A 23392-nucleotide genomic window follows, 5' to 3' on the forward strand; every position below is an offset into this window, starting at 1 on the left:
GCACCAAGGCAAAGGTAGGGAAGCCGAGACTGCCCGGGACTGCACAGTCAGGAGACTTGGTCAAGGCCTTCTAGGGTCTGAGCCGCCTGTGTAACCACCTACCTACCTACTACAAGTCTCCTTGTAGTGTGTGCGCTAGTTTCCAACAGCTTGAAATGCCGGAATAAGACCTTATAAAGTTGTGTCCTTTTTCAATAATTTTAAATATATACTTAAATATTACATATTTAAATATGGATGTATGTATACATGTGTGTATATGTATGTATTATGCATGTAAATGTGTGTATATATACATATGTATTTGCAATTCAGAGACTGGAGTGGCGTAAACTTATTGAGAGGTTTTCTCTGTGGTTCTGCATTAGCAGAGGAATTCATCTTCATTACTCCTTCAGAGTTAATGGAATATTTTTTCTGCAGTCTTTCAAAGTCACATACTGTGTATCGAAGGTCAGAAATTAGAGAATTATATGCTATCCAAAGCAGTACTATGTTACCCCTTGGTATCCAATTATCAATGCTTGCCCCTCCTTCTTTATCTTTCTACCCCTTGTATTTTTTCTATAAACTCATCATAAAAATAAAAACTTCTACCCACCCTTGTACACTGTGCTATGTGACACTGAGGCTGGGACTCTGCAAATCACTCTTCTGCTTTGCCTGCTGACTCCTCGTCAGTTTCTACCAATAATAGTCGCTAGAGGGGGACCAGAAGGCAGGCTCTTTCCTGTTCTGTTACCATCCTCTAGGCCAAAATGGCCCTCCACCCTGGGGGGGGGGGGCACTTGGCCTCAGTCTCCTGCTTTACTTCAGTGCTCATAGAACTAACCTGGACGGTTCACGTTTAGAGGTGCAGGTACATGCACGACCTGGGAAGTTTTAGCAATTCTGAGCTCCTGAGGTACCAGCACCTGCTGGGCAGTACCCAGACAGCCCCTCTGACAGCCCACCACCCACATGGTTCTGAGTTCTAGCTCCTCTGGGCCACAAACATAGGACTTTGTGAGAGACTGGATGTGGGAGAGGGACGCGACAAAGACAAAGCTTAAGATTTTGGTCTGGAGAGGTGGTGGCTTCTTACAGTCACTCCCTCCTGGTTACTTCAGGGTCCCCTCTTCAGTTTTTCATTTCTCCCATGCCTATGTGACCAGTACCTCATATGAAATTCTCACTGTTGAAATGGCCAGCTTGGTTTCTGTTTTCCTGACTGGACCCTTACTGAGATGCCACTTACCCAGAAAACCACTTTCTCTCGGTGCCTAATACAATCAGATGAATCAGCTTTACCCACACAGAGTAAATCATTAACAAGTGTTAACTGAGCTTAACATATAGGCACAAGATATTAGGAAAACGGCAAAACAGAAAACCCAGATGTGGCTATCTTAGAACTCCCCGCATTTGACCTCCTTACGGTTCCTGATTCTCTATGATTCTTCCGACTCAGGGTCCCCACGCCCCTCTACCTGGAATGTTCTTCCTGACATCCACCTGGTTCATACCTATTCCTCTTCCAGTTCTAAATTCAGTTATCACTTCCTCAGGGGAACTTCTAAACCCTCCAGGGGGTGTCGGACCTGCTCACAGCACCCTGTACTTCTTAAAAGAATAGTATTTTAAAAAATAATTGAGTAATTAGTTATTAAGGGCTAGAATGTAAGTTCTGTTACGGCAGAAAACAATTCTGTAAACTATTGCCTGTTTTGTAACTGTTTCTCTAGTTCTTTTAAGTATAGCAGAGTTAAATAACAATAAGCATACAAAAGACAACAATTATTAAATGCTAGCTTTGTGCTAGGCACTGTACTAAACATGTTACATGTATTATTTTGTTTAACCCTCCCAACAACCTTAAAGTATAGATACTATTATCACCTTGAATAGAAAAGGAGCCTAAGACATAGAGATGGTAAGTGTCTTGGAAAAGATCGTACAGCTAGCCAGTGATGAAGCCAGGATTCCAGGCACTCCTACTCCAGAGCTTGTACCTGGGATACATCCATGAGGGAAGGGACAAAGCTGATAGACTAATTGGGAAGACGAAGCTTACACTTAACAGAGAGGCAGCACGGGTTAAGTTTGAAAGAACCAGTGCAGACACTGTGTAACCAGACAGAGAATGGGCAGGTCCCTAAGACAGGCTTCACAGAGGGCCTAGGATTTCAGCTGGACTTTGAAGGAAGGGCTGCAACATTTAAGGAGAAAGGAAGAGGGTTTCTAAGGCAGAGTAAATAGCCCAAGGAAACGTCCTTTAACTCCTTCACCTTCAGATGACTTTTAAAAGCAAAGAAAACTATTGGAAAAATTATATGATGTAATTTTTCTTTACGATTGATACTTTTAAGACTTTTCCCCCAGCAACCAAAAATAAGCACAGTTACTGATTTCTTACAAAGCACTTCTAATCCAAAAGGACAATCACAGAGAATGCTGGAGCACAGGAACGCAAGCCAAGGTGCAGTGGGGCAAGTGGCAGACTGCATCGGAGGGCATGGGAACACGATGCCTACAGTGGGCAAACAGAGTGGAACAAAGCCAAACTGGCACAGGAGCATCTGTCCTGCAGAGCCAGGCAGGAAACCTGTGTTTCAGAACTGACACTGAGCTGGGATTCAGCATTCTCTGGAGAAAGCCCAGAATAAAGGGAGGGATGGGGGATTCAACTGACAAAATGTTCAAGGCCAGAACCAAAAGAAGTCGCTTACAGAAACAGGTCGGTAACTGGAACCGGTGCTGATACCGAAGTTCAGATGGAGGCAAGGAAGGGCTGACAGAAAATGGGCAAGTGGAAGGAAGGATCGAAGGACTCCTGGATCAAGGCTGACTTTTTTTTACTTCACTGATAAATAGGAGAAAGTTCAAAGTTAACATGGCCCTTTATGGGCTCACACCCAAGTAAGCCGCGTTGGATTGTTCTCCGTGTAGGCCACCTTGATTTTGATAGTTATTCCTTTGCAAATGATAAAATATCCCTACTTTGGGAAAGAAAATATTATTACCTATTTTTGCACGGTTTTATTCTCTTTATCCTTTTTAGTTTTACTGTTTCATACTGGTAAATTTTGATAAGCAATTGTTTTGATATTCTGTTAAAATATAAAATAAGTGAATTAAATGAGATGAATATACTGATATGTGAATACGGGTTTACAAAAAATGGAATCGTACACTATATGTTGTTTTCAAAATCCCCTTGTCATTGAGCAGTATGTTTGGACCTCTCTAACAATAAATATAGTTTTTCATCATATCCTATCAATTTTCAAAATGGGAAAATTGAAGTTCAGAGAAATAAAACAACTAGTCAAAGCTTCAAAGGAAATGATTTAGAAAAAATATTTATTAAACATAATTTTTTATGGAACACAACATGAATCTAAAACCAAGGTGGACCTGAGCAGCGGGTACTTACTATATAAACAGAAAGTCCACAGAAATTACAAAGCCTAGAAAAAAGTCTCTTCCTAAAAAAAATTCTTAAAGTAATTTAGTGTACAGAGCAGTTCTACAGTAATCATTTCATTTTTTTCAAAACAATCCAATGAATTGCCTAAATTAGCTATTCGATTAATGTTGTTGATAAATGTCTCCCTTTCTACTGTATCATTTCCACCTACTTAAAAGATTCTGCTTCATTGCTCTGCTCTCCAATCACAGCAAACCTCATTAACTACTGATTCGAAACCTGCTGTCTCCATTTCCTCGTTCAAATATTTATTCTTCAAACTAATCTAATATGTATTCCAACGTTATTTCTCTCTTGACCTCCACTTTACTAAATCCCATAGACACTTTTCTGTTGTCATCTTTCTAAACCTTCAAGGAGCACTTCTGAAAACTTTCTCTTCTTGGCTTCCATGACACTGGATCTTCTCCTTGGTTTCTTTCAGAATTACTGGCTGCTTTTTCTTAGTTTCTTTTGCCAAATTTAACCCAACTTCTTAGGATTTAGGTGCCTCGGGAATTTTTCCTGGGTCATCTGCTCTCTATAATTTTTTGCCTTAGTTACTTCACCCAATCCAACGGCTTTAGAGGACACCCATGTGCCAATGACTACCAAAGTTGTGTCTCCAGCCCTAATCGACCCACCATCCAAGCTCTGGATTCATATGCCCAACTGCCTACTAGACAGCTCCATTTGAATGTCCAATGGAATTGCCAACTCAACAAATCCCAAGTACAACCCCCACCACCACCAACAACAAAATCTAGGTATTCCTCCAGTTTTCATTACTTCAGTACATTTTAGTAACATTTATTCCATTGCTTAAGCCCAAAATCCAGAATTCTCTTATCTTCTTCCCATTACTTTCGCATACCTAATCTCCAACTCTTGGAGAGATTCTAACTCCTTAACAGTTTTCAGATCTGTTCACCTGTTTTCGTGTGCACTGCTACTACCCCATTTCAAGAAGTGTTTGAAGGTCAGACTCTGGAGTTTCTCTACTTACTAGCTGTATAATCTTGGGCAAGTTACTTGACTTCCCTGTGCCTCAGTTTCCTCATCTGTAAAATGGCCTGTTTAATAGGATTGACAGGTTGTGAAAATTAATAAGTTAACATACGTAAACTGCCTACAACAGAAATTGGAATTTTTAGGTTATGATCAGGTAGTTCTTGTTTTACTTTAAGTTGAAAAAAATCAACACTCTCCTGAAGAGTGTATCAGAATCTAGACTCTACACAGACTATCATCCATGGGTCCAGGATACAATCTGAAATTACTTTATACACAAAGAAACAGAAAAATTAACCAAATTCCAAAGAAAAGGCAATCAATGGAGACTTACCCTAAAATCATCCAGGTGTTTAAATTAACAAATTAATTTTAAAGCAACTATTTTAACTATGTGTGATTTTACAAAGAAAAATATTTACATAATGAATAAAAAAGCAAAAAATTTGGCAGAGAAACACAAACTATAACTATAACGAAGAACCGAAATAAATTCTAGAACAAAAAAATACAACACTGAAATTTAAAAGAATGACTGGATGAGAGTAACCGTAGATTGGAGATGACAGAAGAAAGTGAACTTGAAGACAGAGCGATAGATCATCCAACCCGAAAAACAGAGAGAAAACAGATTTGAAAAAAATTTACAGAGACTCAGGAACCTGTGGGATAATGCAAGTGTCACTGGGGTCCCAAAGGAGAGAAAAAGGAGAGACTGGGGCGTACACAAGTGTATGTGTCTGGCAAACTCATCAAAAAGTACCTTTATCCATGCATTTCCAATATGTGTGTTATATAACAAAAGAAAAAAAGGGGATAAAAAAATACAGATTTCTAGTGAATTATATTCATGCTGAATAGTTCAGGGGTAAAGTGTGTTGATATCTTACTTTGAAATGCGTCGAAAAAGTAAGATGGCCTGATAGAGGAATGACTAGAGAGATAAACCAGATGATAAAGCGAGAATAGCAAGTTTATTCTAGAACTTTTGTGGTAGGTATCTGGTGTAAGCCTATAACAATTTTTTAAAGTTTTTTATATTTTTATAATAAAATAATGAAAAATTTAAAATCGACTAATACATATTCGGCCTCAGTGGTTTTTTGTGTGTCTGTGTGTGTGTGTGTGTGTGTGTGTCCAAAACTTATCCAAAATAAACAATTCATGGAAAAAACTGCTTATAAAAGTATAGATACATTATTATCTGAGCCACCTTAATCTTCCCTGGACAACCGTAATAGTCTCCCAGCTGATCTCTCTTCACTTCATTTGCCATTTAGCTGCCAGAATGACATTGGAAATATGTAAATCTGGACAAAATCTGGACAATGTAAATATGTAGATGCCCTTGCTTAAAATGCACTTGTGGCTTCTCTTGCTCTTAGAATAAAATGTATTCTCCTTATGTCTACAACGCCTGCCTCCACCGAGTGCCTACTACTTGACCTACCAAGCCCTTCCCCATAGGCAGGCTTTGTCCTTGCTGTCTATTCTGCCTGTAATGTTCCTCGCCCAGCTCTTTGGAGGCTGACCAAATCTCATTCTTTAGCTCTATCTCAGCACTCTGTTTTATTTCCTTCATAGCACTTACCACAGTTTGCAATTACCTGGTTTATTTATTTGCTTATTGTCTGTCTTCTCAACTAGAGCTCAATAAAGGTAGAGATTTTTCATTCTTGTTAACTTGCTGTCTTCCTGAGGCCTGAAGTGGGCTCTAATTAGACATTAAGTGTTTTGCTTAAGATCTCAAAGTTATTTAACTGCAGAACTGGGATTCAAACCCAGTTGTTCTGTGAGTTCTTTCATGATACCAAATAGGTAGGGAGAAAGTAGACTGCGTGATTTCTACCCTCCTGGAGTTTCTCACCTAGTAAAGGAGCGATCGAATACAGAATCAAAGTGACAACTGCTTGCAAGCTCCAAAAAAATCCCCCCACTTCATTCTCCTTACATCTTTGCCCTTAAAAATACATGCTGGTCACCAATAAGAATTTTCATGTCCTTCTTCCTCCCACATGGAGTCTGCCACTAAATCCCGTGTTATTTTGCTTCCTACAGATCTCCATTCTCCACTACTACTACATCAGCCCAGGCCATCTCTGTTCTGTCAAGACTATGACAAGCAAGGGGTCCCCCCTTCCTCCAGTCTTGCCTATATTCTCTAAACTGCAGCCATGATAATCCTGTGAAAAAGAAGTAAAATCGTGCTGTTTCCTCACTGCAAACCCTTTAACAGGTTAAGTCCAGTCTCATGAACATTTCTTTCAAGGCTCCTCAGGAGAGGCAGGCAGACACCTCCCCATCTCTCAAGTCCATTTCCTGTCACTCCCCTCTCTGACCTCCAACATTTCAGTTCCCCAAACACCCCATTACTCTCTCTCCCACGAGGCTATTTCCCTGCCTACTCCACCGGCATTTTGGCTGACTTTCTTCCACTGTTTTCAGGTTTCAGCTCAGACATCACTTTCTCCGTGAGAGCTTCTCTGACACCCTCCCTAACCTCACCACACCAGGTTACGTGTTTTACTGTGTGTTCCCATGGCCCTTCACTCATCTATTGCAAGCTCCCTGAAATCAGGCACCCTATCTGTCCTGTTCTCACTATTATATGCTCAGCGACTTCGGTATACTAAATGCTTAGCAAATATTTATGGATGAACACACAAACACATGGCTAGATCGTAGCACTTGGAATAGCTTCCCCAATAAAATCATATAAACTCTCAAATAAAATAAGCTAAATTACTCCATTTATAGACAGGAAACCACAGTGAGAAGGCAGAGGCCTGTCGGTAGCAGGCGTGGAGGACAGCGTGGAGTACTCCTTTACTGGCTGCAGTATACTATTCACAGAACGGCAGCCAGCTTCTTTTAGCTAAGAGTGTTTATTTGATTATTGTAGAGAACTGATCCCTACAGAGAGCAGACACACACATTCTAGTAAGGTCTCTAGAGACACTAATAATACAGTAGGATAAAGGTCTAAGGACCAGGAACATTAAAACTATTTCAAATGCTCCCATAGAGTAGCTATAGTAATTCAGTACTAGGTATATTTACATGTCATTATTTTTTAAAAGATTCCCTTTATTTAGAGTGTCTTGAGTTACACGGCTTTTGCTGTGCTTTCCACAATCCCCAGTCAGAAATCGGACCCAGTTTGCCTCTTGACTGGCCCTCATCAAAGCAGGTGGTTTCCAGGACTGATGGCCGCTTTGAGGAGACAGGCAGAGAGCACTGCTGTGATCGACAGTGTGAGCATGATTTAAAAAGAAAGTAAAGCACCGTTAAAAAGAAAGTAAAGCACCGTACAAAAGAAAGTAAAGCACCGTACAAACTCCCATTCTTAGAATAGTACTTCTGAGTCTTTCTTCTCTGCCACCAAAGAGAAACTGTAATTGTAACGCAGCTCAATTCAAGTGCCTGGATCTTAGGAACACATGTTAGTTCATCACCATTGCGCTCCCAGATGACAAAAATTTCTCTAGAAGTACAAACAAAAGCAATTCCCAGACTCTCATTAAATGTACGGTCAGCTCTTGGATGATCTCTTCACGGACTGGGTTAGTGAAAACAGAGTCCCTAACTGAAAACATTGATTTAATATTTACTTTCCAGGGAGTTGTAAAGGTACCACAAACAAACTGTAATCCTAATGTCTGCATAACTATCAGGCTTCTGAAATTTCCAGGCTTGTTCATTTTTAAAATTTCACAGGTGTAACACCAAATTCTGCACAATGGCTAAAGATTATTTAATAGGTAGTGAGTCTCAGTCCAGGTGAACAAGAAATGTAGGGCTTAGAAAGTAACTTTTGGTGTTTAAAGAGTACAAAACACCAAGAAGGAAAATATCGTTACTATTTCAACTCCTCCCTGCCACATTTACTTTAGCTGTAACTGAGCATGCTGAGTGAGTGCTGCAGACAGAGTATTTTTGTCAGACAGAGTATTTTTCTGACTGTATCACATGATGTATGCGGCTCAGGGTACAACTTGCTGTCAGTGAGAAGCAGGAGGTGCAGGGCAATGACAGGCTGAGGAGGACAGAGAACATGGCTCCTGGAATGCACACGACCCTTGCCTGGTGAGCACGTAAGAGGGAAGGGCTGGAGTGGGAAGAGCCCTCTCCAAACTGGGTCACATTTATGTGACACCAGTAGTAGGGAATGCCTGGTCCCTGGTCAGAGCCGATTCCAGGTATGCTTGATCTGGCACTAGACTTTAGCCGGCTTTGCCCAAAGCTTTTCCCCTGCTGGGCTTCTGTGGCAATGCTATTTAGAGAAGAGACTCTAAACCAGCAACGAGTATATAGATAACTGATCAAAATTTCAAATGATTAATAACAACTCCAGATGAAAAGGATGGCAAAAAACAGCACACTCATGAACCCCTCTTCTCGTTCCTTCCTGCATCTTCCATTCCTAACTATAGCTTCTATTCTTGACTATCCCCTACATTACTGCATGTGGAAATGTGGGCAAAGTTTTCAACATCTTGGAACCTCAGTTTCCTCATGTATAGAGTAGAGAAAACAATACCATGTCTCAAGGAATTTATGCTGCAGAACGCTTATCACAGTGCTTAGCTAAATGGCTCAGATCTCAAATTCGTCTCTGAAGACTGTCCCTCGTCCTGACTTACATTTGGAGATTCCAGCTGAATGCATAACGGCACACTCTCTCGGCACCAGCCACATGTTTGAAGGGAAACAGTCGAAGAATGACAGAGAATGCACATTCTAATTGTGGTACTGCAGATGATGAGGTTGATTCGGCCCTTGCGACTTGAGATTACGATAACAAGTCTGTCCTGAGTTTCACACGAAAACCTTATTCGTGAACCTGCCATTCTGCCAACCTGCCTAGTTCCAAGGAGAGGAGTGAGCTACAGCCAACTTTTGATTAAGGGGGCACAGCTGATCTGAATTTTGGGGGTGTGGGTCCTGCAAGCTGCTTCTGGGTCACATGAATCATTTTAATGTCAGCTTTCCAGCTGCGAGGCTGAGCCTGGGAAAAAGCCATAAATTCCTTTCAATCATGCACATGCTGTAAGCCATGTGGATTACATGGAGGAGATGGGACGTCAATCTGTCTCTTTTTTAGGAGCAGGGAGAGGCCAGGTGTAACCCAAAGCGCCCCAAGAAGCTATCTCACCTGTCATCTTTTGCTTGTCTCCTCATTGCTAATTAATCTGTCTTCTTATCCTCCAGATTATAGCTAGGGAACTAGCAGTGCTCACACAGAGGTCGAGCTTGGATGCAATGGGCTGTAATCACAATTCGGGACCCAGCTTGTACTTAGTCCCTAATTTACTCATTCATTCAATCAATCAGCATTTCGTTAGCACCTAATGTCTCTCCAAGTATCCAGAAAGCACTAAATTCAAGTGTGTTCTAGGAAAACTTCTTTTGTTGGAATAATTCCCAACCCAACCGTGGCTGTGTCTAAACTTCCTGTGGAATTTTGGAGGGAAAGTACATATCCCTGGGCCCAACTCTCCAAAGATTCTGACTATTTCTAGTGCTGTTCTCAGCATCGGTACTCAGAAGTGCAGCAGAGTTCCCTCTGCTTCATCACCAGGCACCTACCACGAATGTCTTCCTCGAGCCACACTCTCCCTGGTCACAGCCATCGTCTACTTGCATTAATTTAGCTAAGCAGATAAACTACATCAGGACCTCTCTCCTCCCACAGGAAAAATCCATTCATTGCACAAACACATATAAGCCCTGAGCCAGGTGCTCAATATATGTGACATAACGATGGCAGTCCTGCCCCTGCCTCGACTGTTTCGACAACGATCTTCTGGAGACGACAGTCTTTGCCTGGAATACACTGGAGGCTTTCGGACCCAGGTAAGGTGGTGTTTTCAGGCGTACTTCCGATTCAGCTGCCACTAAATCTGACTGAAGGTGGAGCTGGCCTACACCAGGTCCTCAGGGTCTGGGGGTATGTCTTCCCTATCCTCATTAGAAATTAGCAGCCTGGAATGTGGCCTTCTGTTTAAGCACAGAAACCTGAGTCCCAGGACAGAACATGACCTTAGGAGATTCCCACAGAATCTCAAAAACTGATCGGCAACTCCCACATAATCAGGAGTTGGCAGAGAGCGTTGGGTAAGTTTAGAAAGATGATTATTTGTGCCTGACTTGAATGTTCTGCCTAATTTTCATTATACAGTGACACACTTTAAGTTTGAGATTATCCATGCCCAAATCGTTGTTTCTTAATAATCTGGAGTTGGCCATATTACATTGTCTAAAATATGCAATTCTTTATTATCCAACTCTGGAATGATCTGCTGAGGAAAATACGTGATCTTGAGCCCTAGAGGTGTAAGTTTTAGATCTAAGCCTTCTATGAACACACACTTTGAAGGTGATACTTTCTCAAGGGCACTTCCATTCCTGTGAATTCAGAAACCACTAGAGATGCTGAGTTTGATATGCAGAATATGAGCAATAAATAATAGCAGAATTTAGTTCTTTAATTCTGATTGAAAATAGAAGGTTGGGAGAGAAACACCCAATGGTATAGGCACTTGGAGAGAAATTTTCAAGAGTTGGAAAGTAATAACCAAAGCAAACGCCTGTGAGACTGAGTGGAACTTTTAAATGATTTGGAAAGAGTTGAACACACATTATTTTTGGTTTTCTCATACCGCCTCGCCCTGAGTCAAGACAAAGCAGCAATGGAATAACTTGATAAAGTAAATAAGCTTTGCACCACTAGCCTATAACACATTTTTGGTGAATGAATAACTGGCTAGATAATAAAATCAGAATATAAATAATTTTTTTAAAGTCAAATGCTTTTGGAAAGTAACCTGAGGGTATCTCATAATTTCACTCACACACTTTAGACGTTACCTGCTCCTCACTTGACTGTGAAGTGATGGTGTCACATGGCTTTACATGTGTTACAGACTGCTGACCGTGGTCAGGCACTCAGACTGCAGAGCTGGGAATCAGGATGCACGAGACACAGCTAGCTGCATATGTCTGGCATTCCGAACGTCAGGACGATGAGTGATTAGATGGAAGGAAATTCAAGATGCACACAGAAAAAGAAGAAAAGTAAAATTTGAGGTCACAAATACAGAAGTCCAAATTTTATTTCTGGCATTTATTCACTGTATTCCCTTTTCTGATCTTTCTCCCTTGACCATTCTGTTTTTTGTGTACATATACACACACAGGTATACGAATTTACATATTACATACATGTACACACATTTACAAAATTCCTGTATTTCTTTTCTTCCTCTATTAAAACAGCCTGTCCTACTTATGTGGGAGGAACATGAAACAGATAAAATGACAAATGACGTTATGTGGCAGGAGGACTATAGCGCAGGGACATTTAGTAGTAGGAAAGCAGAAATAAGCGAAGGGAGGAGGGCCTCATAGTAACGAGAACATGAGAACTCCAGGCCACACTCAGCCAAGAATATATTTTTTTTCCTTCTTAAATCCAGGATGGTCTATAAAACCACTCTCACTGAAGCTGCAGAAAATGCTTTGACTGGAACATTTAGTGGAGGGAAGAAATAGGCATTTACGAGCATTTCAAAGGAACTAGTTAACAGACTATACACACTGGAGGAACCTCTCACATCTACCATTTGTGCATTTACTTAGATTCATAAAACTGGAAACAGGAAAATAAATAACTAGGGAGATCATAAAGCAGCTAACTATGTTTGTGAAACCAAGTGGAAAGTCTGAACTTTAAACAACTGCAGACTGAAAACTCAGAAGCTCTGTAACTATACCTATGCTCTAATTACAACTGACCAGTTTGATGGTGAACCAGTGTGGAACAGAGTTTAATGTGGAAACAGATGAGGCCCCGTAAGAAAAATGAAAACATGAGCATCTCTAGACCAAGGGAAGATAGTCAGTCCCTAGCAAGGAGAGATGGTAGTCAGAACCAGAACTATGGCTTGCCCTCTTGGACTTGTTCCGTTGACCCATTCAGACACTGGTGTCCTCTGCTACCTCTGGAGGAGTCACCTTCAGCCCCATGAAACCCACACCCTGCCCTAGGCTCCTTGAAGAACACCTGCCTGACCTGGTAGCAGGGACCCTGAAAAGTAGTGAAAATCTCATATTCTGGAGCTCCAATTAACTTGATCTGATTAAAAGGAGAGACTTAAGAATAACCTGCCTAAGGGCAAAAGCCATTTGAAAGAAAGGAGATAGTTGATTCGATGAAAATCCTAAAGCAACCTCCACTCCTACCCCGCCCCAAAATGAGACTTAAGTATAAGATGAGGACAGTAATGAGCTAAGTCTACTTCCATTCATGGTGAGTTCTCTGCACATTAAAGCAGCCTAATCTATTTTCAGCAGCTCTGAGGACCTGAATGCCTACTTTGATATACCTTCTGCCCATTGATCCCAGTTCCATCTATTAAAGGAGCACAAATAGGTTAAACTCCTCTTCTATGTGTCAGCCCTACAAATGCATGTCCTTCTTTTCTTTTAACTGAGGTTCATGTAATATGATTTCCAGACTTTTCACCATTTTTATCATTCTCATGCTTTTATGTTGACTAATTGGAAAATGGAAACTCTAAGACAGTATAAAAGATAAGAAATCTGAAAAATATGGTCCGCAGGGCTGGGGGAGGGGTAACAGAAGAAGAAAAAACTTACATTAGTCTGGGTTGGGCCCTTTTATGAAACTCAAATGAGAATGTGAAGCTAATTCGATGATGCCTTATTCTCCTCCCATTTTCTTTCTTACAGTTTTCTCTTTTATAAGGTCAGCCATCTTGGCCTTAAAATACATTAATTCTGTCTTGCTTTTCCTATTCTCTAGACTAAAATACTTATTAAAATAATGTGTAATGGCTGTTGGAATGAGGGTTTCATAGGCTTTTAGAAATGAAATATACTTAGATATGAGGCCAGAGGCAATGACGAGCCGGCTCTGTTTTTGGACATCATAAGCCGTCCAAACATCCATGTCAAATACTGCAGTTATTTGCACACACCAGAGGTATAAGAGGGGAGAGGTATTAACTCAATTTTTTGTTTGCATAAATAATTAGTCTAATAGCTTATAAAGTAAGGAAAGAAACTGCTCACTCAAAGAAAAACACAATTTTTCTGGACATTAGAATCTGTTTGGAAATTATCTAATGGGACTTTCATCTGACTTCTAACATTTCGAATCATATATATCCTAAATAACATATTCCTTTTTCTTAGGTTAGATAGCTTCAAATGAGGCTCAACTGACCCCTTTTCTCTGTGAATTCATTCACCTTATCTCTTCATCTTCTCACACTTCATATTCACATTTTATAAATGGGAACACAAAAGTTACCAAACCAGTATCAACTCTCCCTTCTTGGGGTCTTGTTCTACATGTACAGACCTCAAGAAGGACTTAAAAAAAAAAAGACTTCATTCGTTATCAACATTTTAGGACCTGTTTTTCCTCTGTAAGGAGCTTTAGTGTCACCACGTACCACAACTCATGTCTTCTCTTTTAAAGCTAAATCTAGCATAAACTAGACAGATCCCCAAAACAGATTTTCCATTTTCTGCAGCCCCTGTAGCCTAGAGCAGCCCAGTCTATCTCTGGGCAACACATTCAAACCCCCCACCTATTATGTTATCAAATCTGTTTAAAATTCCATCTCATGAGTTTGTGTATGCAAAGATGAGGCTAATTGTTTGTTTAATGAAACGGTTCCCTGAAAAATGCACACAGTATGTTTTGAGAACACGGTGGGACCTTGAACTTGCTTCGACAAGGAAATTTTACTCCCACCCTGCCACACTTTGAAAATGTTATCCTTCTCGAGTTTTATTTCTATATTATAAAATAACACATCAATTCGTATCTAGCATTTTGCATCTAGTACATTCTCATAAGTTCCAGTCGACTTGTGGCTCATTTCAGCATATACTTTCTTCTCTGTGCTAGCAAATAAGCATTGTTTTTATGGCATTAAAAAAAAAAAAAATAACTGAACAGGGCTGCTGCTAAACATTATATAAGGAAATGGTTTCCTTGACAACCATAACCACAAGCAAGTTGTTTGAACCTCTTCCTCACTACATGGTTAGTATAGTTGCTAAAGTACTTCAAAATATTCTGATGCAGTCAGGTACTAAATACCTGAATTGATAGAACCAGCTAGAAGCAGAGCAGGTGATAAACTATTCAAATAGTTATAAAGTGTTAAGCACTAATCATTTTTCAAGTATTAGAGTTCAGCCTTGTGACACAGTCTCTAAAAGGACAAATGCTGAAGGCTTGATATTTAAGATTCAGAATAAACGACTACCCCAAGGACACAATAAAAAGAAAAAAGATTAGCTAGAAATGCCAACGAAGTAAAAAATATTGCTTAACAAGGAAAGTCACATTTAGGTTTTATTAATTTATAAATAAGTGTCAAATGCTAATTCTCTAACAGAAAAGAGGTGAGCTTCACAGTTATCAGGAGAACACCAGAAATTTGATCAAAAGTACTCCTAAGAATATGTCTCTTGACAAAATTAGACACAAAATATGGAATTATCAATAAAATGGTTACTGAAAAATTGCCATGGAAAAGAAAATGTCTCATAACTCATAAGATTCAAAGGATCTCTATCTCTGCGAACCCTTGAAATACAAATATTTTTCCCAAATATCAGTTTTCCACTGATAACGTGGAAATATACAGTTGATGTGGGTTATAAAACATTAGGAGGAGCAACAGGAGGCTGCTGACAATGTGATCCGCATCCCAACATAAAACCACTAGCAAGAGCACAGAACCCCCACGCCGCCCAATTCTCCTGAAATCTGTCGGGGACAGGATATAATAAAACACAGTTTATCCCCCCCAAAACCATTATTAATTTGGAGTTGTCTTTAGACTGGCTGGAATCAGAGTAACTGGACTAAAAAAAAATTATATAAACGATCATGTTTGTGTGCATGTATGTCTATTAAGATATCACTGCAAAAATATGGGCCTGGAAATTTAATTATGAAGAGTGGTAGAAACCAAGAGATATTGAAGGTTTCAGTCATCAGACAGTTTGAATAGCAGGTGGAAAAGACAGAGCTTCACCTTAAAGCTCTGGGACAGTCTGCGAATTTACATATGAATTAAGGGTGTGGGGGGATAGTGGGAGTGGCGGGGGGAGGCAGGAAGTAAGGAAAAAAAGGATGAAGGGAGAGAAGATAGAAAGAGGGAAGGGAAAGAAAGAGAGAGCGTGAGCGTGAGCTGGGAATCACAAAGGCCGAGCTGCTCAGTGTTGGGAACATTCAGCAGTGTTCTGAGGGCAGAAGTGAACGCGTGAATTAAGCAGAGACTGTCTCAGGTTCCAGTGTGAGGTGATTTTGAGGACAACGGTGTCCAAATGAAGCCAAAGAAATGTATGTGAGGCCACAAAAGGACCTCAGTTCTCCATGGGCCCAGAGAACTCGAAAAGAGCTTAACTCTTTCTGCATACTTAAATTCTTACCATACTGTTCTACAGATACAGAATGTCGCGGCTCTTCCCTTCAGCCGTGTACTGAAACAGAACCAGAACCGTGAGCAAACCTTTGGTGCTGCCCCACGCCCAGTGAAAGGCCTCTCTACTCATCCACTCAGCCGCTGGCATCCATGTTTGAATCCTCAACATTGCCTGAGGAATTCTAGCAGATGAGTTCTAGACACATCGCCATGTGAATTCCAGGAAGTATTTGTCAGGCAGAATCTCATCAAACTCACTGCTTTTAATACTTCAAATGTTTGTGTGGGACACTTCATTATGGAGAATGGCCCGAAGGACAGAAAATCCAGACATTCTCCGCATACTCTAAAATCGACCCTCTAAGCTCTCTGGGCCAGCAGAGAGCTTCGTGTCTAGACTGTCTCATTTAGTTCTTCCTACCTTTTGATGACTTTTATTTATTTTTGTTTCAAATGTATACACCTATATTTCACTTTATTATGTAAAAAAATTTAAGACAGGAATTCTTGTTGACTTGAGCTGTGGAGCTACACCATGAGCCTTTCTCTGACGAACATTTATGAGAAACACTTCTATGAAACGTTATCAAGGTGCCACTGAGAATGCTACTTGTTATATTTAAAAGCGTCCTCCTTAAGAAGACCCACTACCTGTCAGGCCACCTCCTCCATAGGAGGGTAAATTTTAGGAAATGCATTTTGGAGTGTCATGTAATACCATCCAATTCTTCTGTACATGCATGAAGTAAAATACTACCTTTTAAAAATTAAAATAAGAAGACAGAGCTCATTATTAGGATGAAATGTTCACTTTACCCCTTGCATAGGATGGAAACAGCCTACTCCCTGACGGATAATGGTGGCTTTCTCTGCTGACTCTTTAAGGCGGGGGTGGGCGGAGGTTATCTCTGCAGCAGAGGGAACCCAGTAAGAAGACCCTCAGAGCAGCCAAACTCTTCTGGAATTTCTGGGGGAACCACTAGAATGGGCCTAACTTGTTCTAATTTCATTTGGCTCCACAAAATGACACAGCCTCAAACATTTTGACTTGGTTGCTAACTTCAGCCTCTGTACTTAACCTTGTTCTGGCCCTTCTTTGACCCACTAGTTTTGCTCACTGTCCCCACGGTTCTACAGTTTGCAATATACACCTGGCCCAGGCCACCTGGAGAACCCACCCACCCGTGACAGCTACTCCTCGGAGTTAAAGAAAACAATGCATCTCGGCTTTAAAACTAAAAATCTTACATCCCTGGAAACCCCTCTGTCCCAGGCAAACAGGGACAGCTGGTGGCTCTGCTCCCAGCCCACAATGATCTTATAGCAAATGATGGCAGAAACAGAGTTTTATTTATTTTATTCCTTATCTAGTAAAAAAACTTTTTAAAAGATAGCATTGTGAGCAAATATCACGGAACTAAGTTACCTACATGTACAAATAACATGGCAATTTACATAGCAAAATTCAACCTCTGCTGCCTTTCACTGATATGCTCAAGTAATATAATTTTTTTTAAATTGGCCCAAAGAAAATGTGGTTAAAGTATATTTGCTATCTAGACATAAACTATGAATTCTAAACCCAAATAAATATGATTTTAGGATTATCCAATTTTAACTCATCTACATCTCTCTCTTCTCCCTTTTGTGTAAATAACAAGGGCTGCCTATGAATCTATTTCAGAGGACAAAGAAAAACATAAAACTCTGTGAACAGGGAACTCAATTTTACAAATTGAGAGGTGATCTAATGTGTAAAACATCATTGCCCATAACCCCTGGTAAATGGGAAGGAGACTGGAAGCACGAATGGTCAGTATACATCACAAATTGGTCACTGATTATTTATATACATTTCTCAAATCACCCAAACTCTGAAAACATACATACAGAAAAGCTCTTGTTTACATTCCAGGCAACCTCTCCACATATGTTCATTATGACCCTTTCTAGTGGAAAATATTTCCTTACACTGTCTAAACAAAAATAAATTAATGCACAGGCATTTCAGAGCTCTGACCCTTAAGTTTCTGTACTCGTTTGAGATACTGAAGACAAATAAACAAAATGCACACTGGACTAGAGAGTCAGACTAACTGAACGCAGCGTACATACAGTTGTGCATCTAATTCTGGAGGTAATCTAATTATTCTGTCATGTATGATGGAGCCTGGATTGATTTTAGGATTCTGAAAGTCTCAAGCTAAGCTTCCAGTTTATTCCTCTAAATCTCCATGGCTTTAAATAGAAATGATCTCTCAGGGCCTCACTGCAAGACGCAGGTATGACACTTCAGCAAGAAGACATCCTCAGAGCTAGAGACAGTTCGTAACTGATTACGTGTCCACATCATGTGAATATAAGACTAATGCCGATATTGCTTTAAAACAACAATAAGAAAATTGGTTTCCAGTGAGAAAGCCCATAGGCGTGTCAATCTATTGCAGACACTTGTGATAAAAGAGGAAAGCCGGTCATTTTTCTTAAAGGAAAACTAGAGTGAGACATAGCCAGTCTGTTGGTAATGAAAATTATTACTATGCCTACTTAAAAAGGAACTGCACATTTTTAAAAATAGACTTTCCTTTTTACGGTAGTTTTATGTTTTTAGGGGGAAAAAAGGAGTTCCCATAACCCTCCTGCCCCCACACATGCACACTCTCCCCACCATCTCATGGCTTAAACCTGTATCGACACATCGCTACCCCGCCAAGTCCACAGTGCACGCCCTCGTTCATGCTTGGTGTTGCACATACATTCTATGGATCTGGGCAAACGTATGGCACGTATCCACCACTGTAGTATCACACAGCACAGTTTCACTGCCACCTATTCATCCCTCCCAAACCCTGGCAACCACCGATTTTTTTTCTATCTCCACAGGTTTGCTTTTTCCCAGAATGTCGTATAGTTGAAATCACACAGTATGCAGACTATTCAGATTGGCTTCTTTCACTTTGTAATATAAATTTAGGGCTCCTCCATATCTTTTCATGGCTTGACAGCTCATACTTTTAGAACCACATGTTTTTTTAATTGACATTCTTCCTTAACTGAGAACTATGGTTTCTATGGGTAAAGGTAGAGTATGAGTTTCAGAGATTGATAAATACAACATTTTGGAGTAGGTAAGCCCTGGATTTAGAGACCGCGGTAATGGGTTCAAGTTCCAACTCTGCAATTTACTAGGATGAGACCTTGAGAAAGTCACTTAACCACTGAGGTGAGTGAGGACTTAACATAAAGAGGCTTAACTGTCTGTGAGGAAACTTGGCTTAAGACGACTGTGCCCAACAGGGGTGCCCCATCTTAAGACTGTGCCCAACAGGGGTGCCCCCAAATGGCTAGTGACACATTGACCCGGTCAAATCTTTTATTTTGGGAAGGGAGCTGTGAAATAAACACACGTAAGAAATAGGGAGCAACTAAATTTGAGGGGATGAAAAGAAGTATAGATTACAAAGCTTCTCTTGAATCCTAAAATAAATTCGAGCTATATCCATACAGCAGAAAAAAATACAGCCAATAAAAATAATCTTTTGGTGTATGAAAGATTGTATTAAGAGGGGACCACTCTCCTAAGTAATTATAAGTGGGGAAAAATAAGACATAAAGATGCATACACAGAATTATGGTAAATCTACTGCCCATGCATAGAATCATAAATAAAGATAGCTAAGGAAATATACCAACAAAATGCTTATCGGTGCTTATCTCTGGGTAATAATTATAATTGCACTGCCCAAGGTTTCAGCAGAAAAGAGAAGTAGTTTGAGGAGAGTATGCAAGGGACTATTTGCAATGTACAGGTGAAGGATGGTACAGGGTCCCAGGGTAGACTCCAGCCCCAGCTAAGGTAGGTAGGGACTGGGGGGTGGGAAGGGGAGGAATGGTTTCCTGAACCTGTAGAGAGAGAGAACTATGCTGAGAGGGCTGCTTGACAGAAGCTGTGCCCTTCAGTCAAGGTACACGGCCAGCCGGCAGCAACCCCATAAGGAGGAAGCGAAGGAAATAAATAGCCCAACCTCACTCATACTGGCAAACGCAAGGGGAAGTCAGAGGATAAGGGGGCCTTAGGGTGCACATCGGCCTCCCAGGCACTCAGCAGGGTGGAGAAGGAGAGATCTAAAGGAACAAAAAGAGTGGTCTAATTTTCCTATTTTTTTTTTTCCTTATCTGAATTTTCTATACTTTTCTCCCAAATAGTATGGAAAACATGTATTTCATAGCTTTAAATTATTTTTCTTGCACCGTTCTATGTTTGTCATTCTGTGCAGTGAGTTGGATGAAAAGTAAAATAGGTGTGTGGATAAAAAAAATGATTGAAAATAGGAGGGAAAATGAGAAATTATGAAAAGACTAACACGAGGAATGATTCTGGGAGTATAAAGGACACACTTGGTGACTAAAGAAAGTAGGCCTCTGAGTGTCACTGTTCCAGCTCCAAGCTGTTCTGCATATTAAAGATTAACAATGATAGAAATAACAGTGATTCTAAGGGAATATTTTAAGAAACTTTCCTGGGTCTGTTTTGACATACACATCAGCCTTGAATGAAAACACCATTTCAGAGCTGCCAAGGCCCTTTGCAGCACTATGAAATCAGTTCATCTTGTCTCTGATCTAAATGCATCTGCTTTCAGAGCCAAAATGGTAATTTCTGCAAATATAACAAATGAAGTAGAGCCCACATCCAGCAGATCTTACAGATGTGACCAGTTTTAGTAAGAGCAGATGTCAAACCAAGCAAACTATAATCACTGGCTAATTTTACACAGATAAAATTAGGAATAAGTTTTGTGGTCTCCACTTCCTCAGAGCTCAGTTTTGTAAGGCTAACCGTTCATCGAAAGCCCCCTGTCTGCATCTAAGACACCTATGCTGATCCAGTAGAGGGCAGTGATAGATCTCGGAGGCTGGCCCTATGCAGGGACTCTCCAGTGGAGGCACAGCTCAATATGGCTTCATCAATGCAAGGGAGGCAGGGTCACCTAAGTTCATTTCTCCTATCACATTCTGGTCTGTGGCTGCTCCCTTAGTAACCCTGCAGCTGTTGCCAGCAGTCATGGGAACAGGAATTATGACCTTCGCCTCAAAATGCAACCCTGAAAACAAAAGTCACAGCACCTTCAGCCTCAACAACATCTAATTTATGGCTGAGTTGCCTGGTTGTATATTTCAGGCCCAAGGCAGCCCAAATGAGGCAGGCAGGGGGTTTCCCCATTAAAGGGGCAGCAGGGGAGCCCATAAGTCCCAAAGCAGATGTCCAAAACTAATCAGGAAGAAATCACAGGGAGGAGAGAATCAATGCCACTCTTTGGCAGGCTTGTGGCTCTTTAATTAAACAGACCTCTGACTTGACATTATAGTTAATGCAAGAGAGACGAGCTTGGTTATGAACAAGCAAAAGCATGTTTTAATTGCAAAACTTCAGGCAAACTGTGGAAACAATTAGCATGGATTATCAGCTGGTAAGCACCTCTAGTGATTTCAAGCCTCTAGAATTTTCTAAAATAATTGATTTAAGACGAGCTGGGAAAGCACACTGTAACATAGTTTCCCTAGTACAACTTAACTTTTCTAATAAGGAAAACAGCTTAAGTAATTTGCAATGCACCATTTACATACGATCAAGAGCAGGTCTTCCTTACAGTGGCATATAAAAAGAGAAAGCATTATAAACGTTAGAGCTGGGAGCCTCTAGCTATCACTGTTTTTAATTTGTTAAGCAATGGAACCCTTTTTTAAAAAAACATAAGTCTTCTATGTGACCTCAATATATCTAGAAAGAAATACTTTATTGATATAAATTTGCTTTATAAGTTCACATTCTGTTAAATGCTATAAAGTCAGTCACTGAGAACAAGGAAGTTTTTTGGATGAATTAGATGAGAATTTATAGATGACTTCCAGACTTAATCAACTTCAGAATCTAATTTATTTTCATATTTTCTTTGCAGCCACTTTTTGAGGGGATGACAATGATTTCCACAGATAAATCACTACAACTGGTGACAGATGTTTTTATAACAGCTTCTGTTGCAACCTTAGGATATTCCTTAATTACAGAGAGTGAAAGAAGTTTAACTCGAGCACTGACAACATATCAAGAAACTGTGGCCTCCAAAGAGTAAAAGAAATTTTTTTTTTTAATGATAATGGTGAAGACAGCTAGCTTTCTTCACCAAAACCAGCTCCTCTTCCTCTTCTGTCTGGGTACGTAGTACGTTTGCCAGCCTTCATTGTAGCCACTGGTCTGAGATCTAGCCACTGAAATGTGAGCAGAACTAACAGCACCACTCCCAGACCTGTCACCTGCACACCTCTCGCAGGCAACCCTCCAGCCCTTTCTTTGACAGCCCACTGATGAGAAAGGATGGAGGATCCAGAGGGAAGACAGGACCACAAAATGGAAAAATCCTGGGTTCCCACAGGACCATTTAGAAGCCCATTTGCATATCAGGAATATCTTTAACAGATCTGGAATAGCAAGAAGTAAACTTTTACTGTGTTAAGCAACTAAGATTTGAGACTTTGTTACGGCAGCTAACATTATATACCTTTACTAATAGAGTGGTTAGGGTAAAAATGGAAATAACATTTGAATCAAATATTTACAGAACTCCTGAAACATCTATCCAGAAGCTACAATTTGAAAACCAGAGCTTTGATCCAAATTTCTTCAGAGAGGCATGTCATCCTCCGTGCGGGGCAAACAGAACCCTCCCTCAAGCCACCAAAAAGTCAGTAGGGTTTTCAGTAACTGGTAAGAACACTAATGTGATCAAGGTAATTTCCATTTTTATGCAGTACTGTGAGAGACTTAAGGTTCTGTTCCTGCCCACCCAAAACCATCATCACCCTGGCACACCTGCCCTCCATAAATCTCAGGGACTCACATGCTGTGTTAGCAGGCGCTGGGGTCTACGGCAGAGCAGGACCTCCTTTATTCCAACAAACCTCTACAACGGGGCGCACCTTCTCTGCCGTTCCATTCCCGGTGAACTGGCCACAGTAAGGAGAGATGCTGTGGACATCAGAAATGCCGGCGAAGTCAGAGTCAGAAGATCCAAATTCAAGTCTCACACCCACCAATGTTTTTTTTTTTTTAAACTACTTTATTGAGGTATGATTGACATACAAAAAGCTAAATATATTTGACATATACAACTTGATGGGAAGTTTAGAGATGAGTAAAAACCCATGAAACCATCACCACGATCTAAGCATAAATCTATCCATCACTTCTAAAAGTTTCCTCCCACTCTCTTATTTATTATTTTTGTGTGTATGTGATATGAACACTTATCCAATATCTATCTTTTTAGTAAAATTTCAAGTATACAATATGGCAGTGTTAACTACAGTTGCTGTGCTGTATAGCAGATCTCTAGGGCTTACTCATCTCATAAAAACCCGACTTTGGACCTTTTGGCTCATACCTCCCTGCTTCCCCTTC

The 23392-nt window shown here is 40.4% G+C and overlaps 1 protein-coding gene across 1 annotated transcript in view; it reads right to left on the minus strand.

Moving 5' to 3' along the window:
* The window catches only part of HMCN1 (hemicentin 1), a 460798-nt gene extending 437838 nt beyond the window's left edge, over positions 1–22960 (minus strand). The window contains exon 1 of the mRNA XM_039881237.1: positions 22833–22960. The gene's annotated coding sequence lies outside the window, so the exon portion shown is untranslated. The remainder of the gene's footprint in view (positions 1–22832) is intronic.
* Positions 22961–23392: the final 432 nt, after the last annotated feature.

The sequence above is a fragment of the Pteropus medius genome, unplaced genomic scaffold (genome assembly GCF_902729225.1).
Source record: "Pteropus medius unplaced genomic scaffold, Ma_sr-lr_union100, whole genome shotgun sequence".
Classification (NCBI taxonomy): domain Eukaryota; kingdom Metazoa; phylum Chordata; class Mammalia; order Chiroptera; family Pteropodidae; genus Pteropus; species Pteropus medius.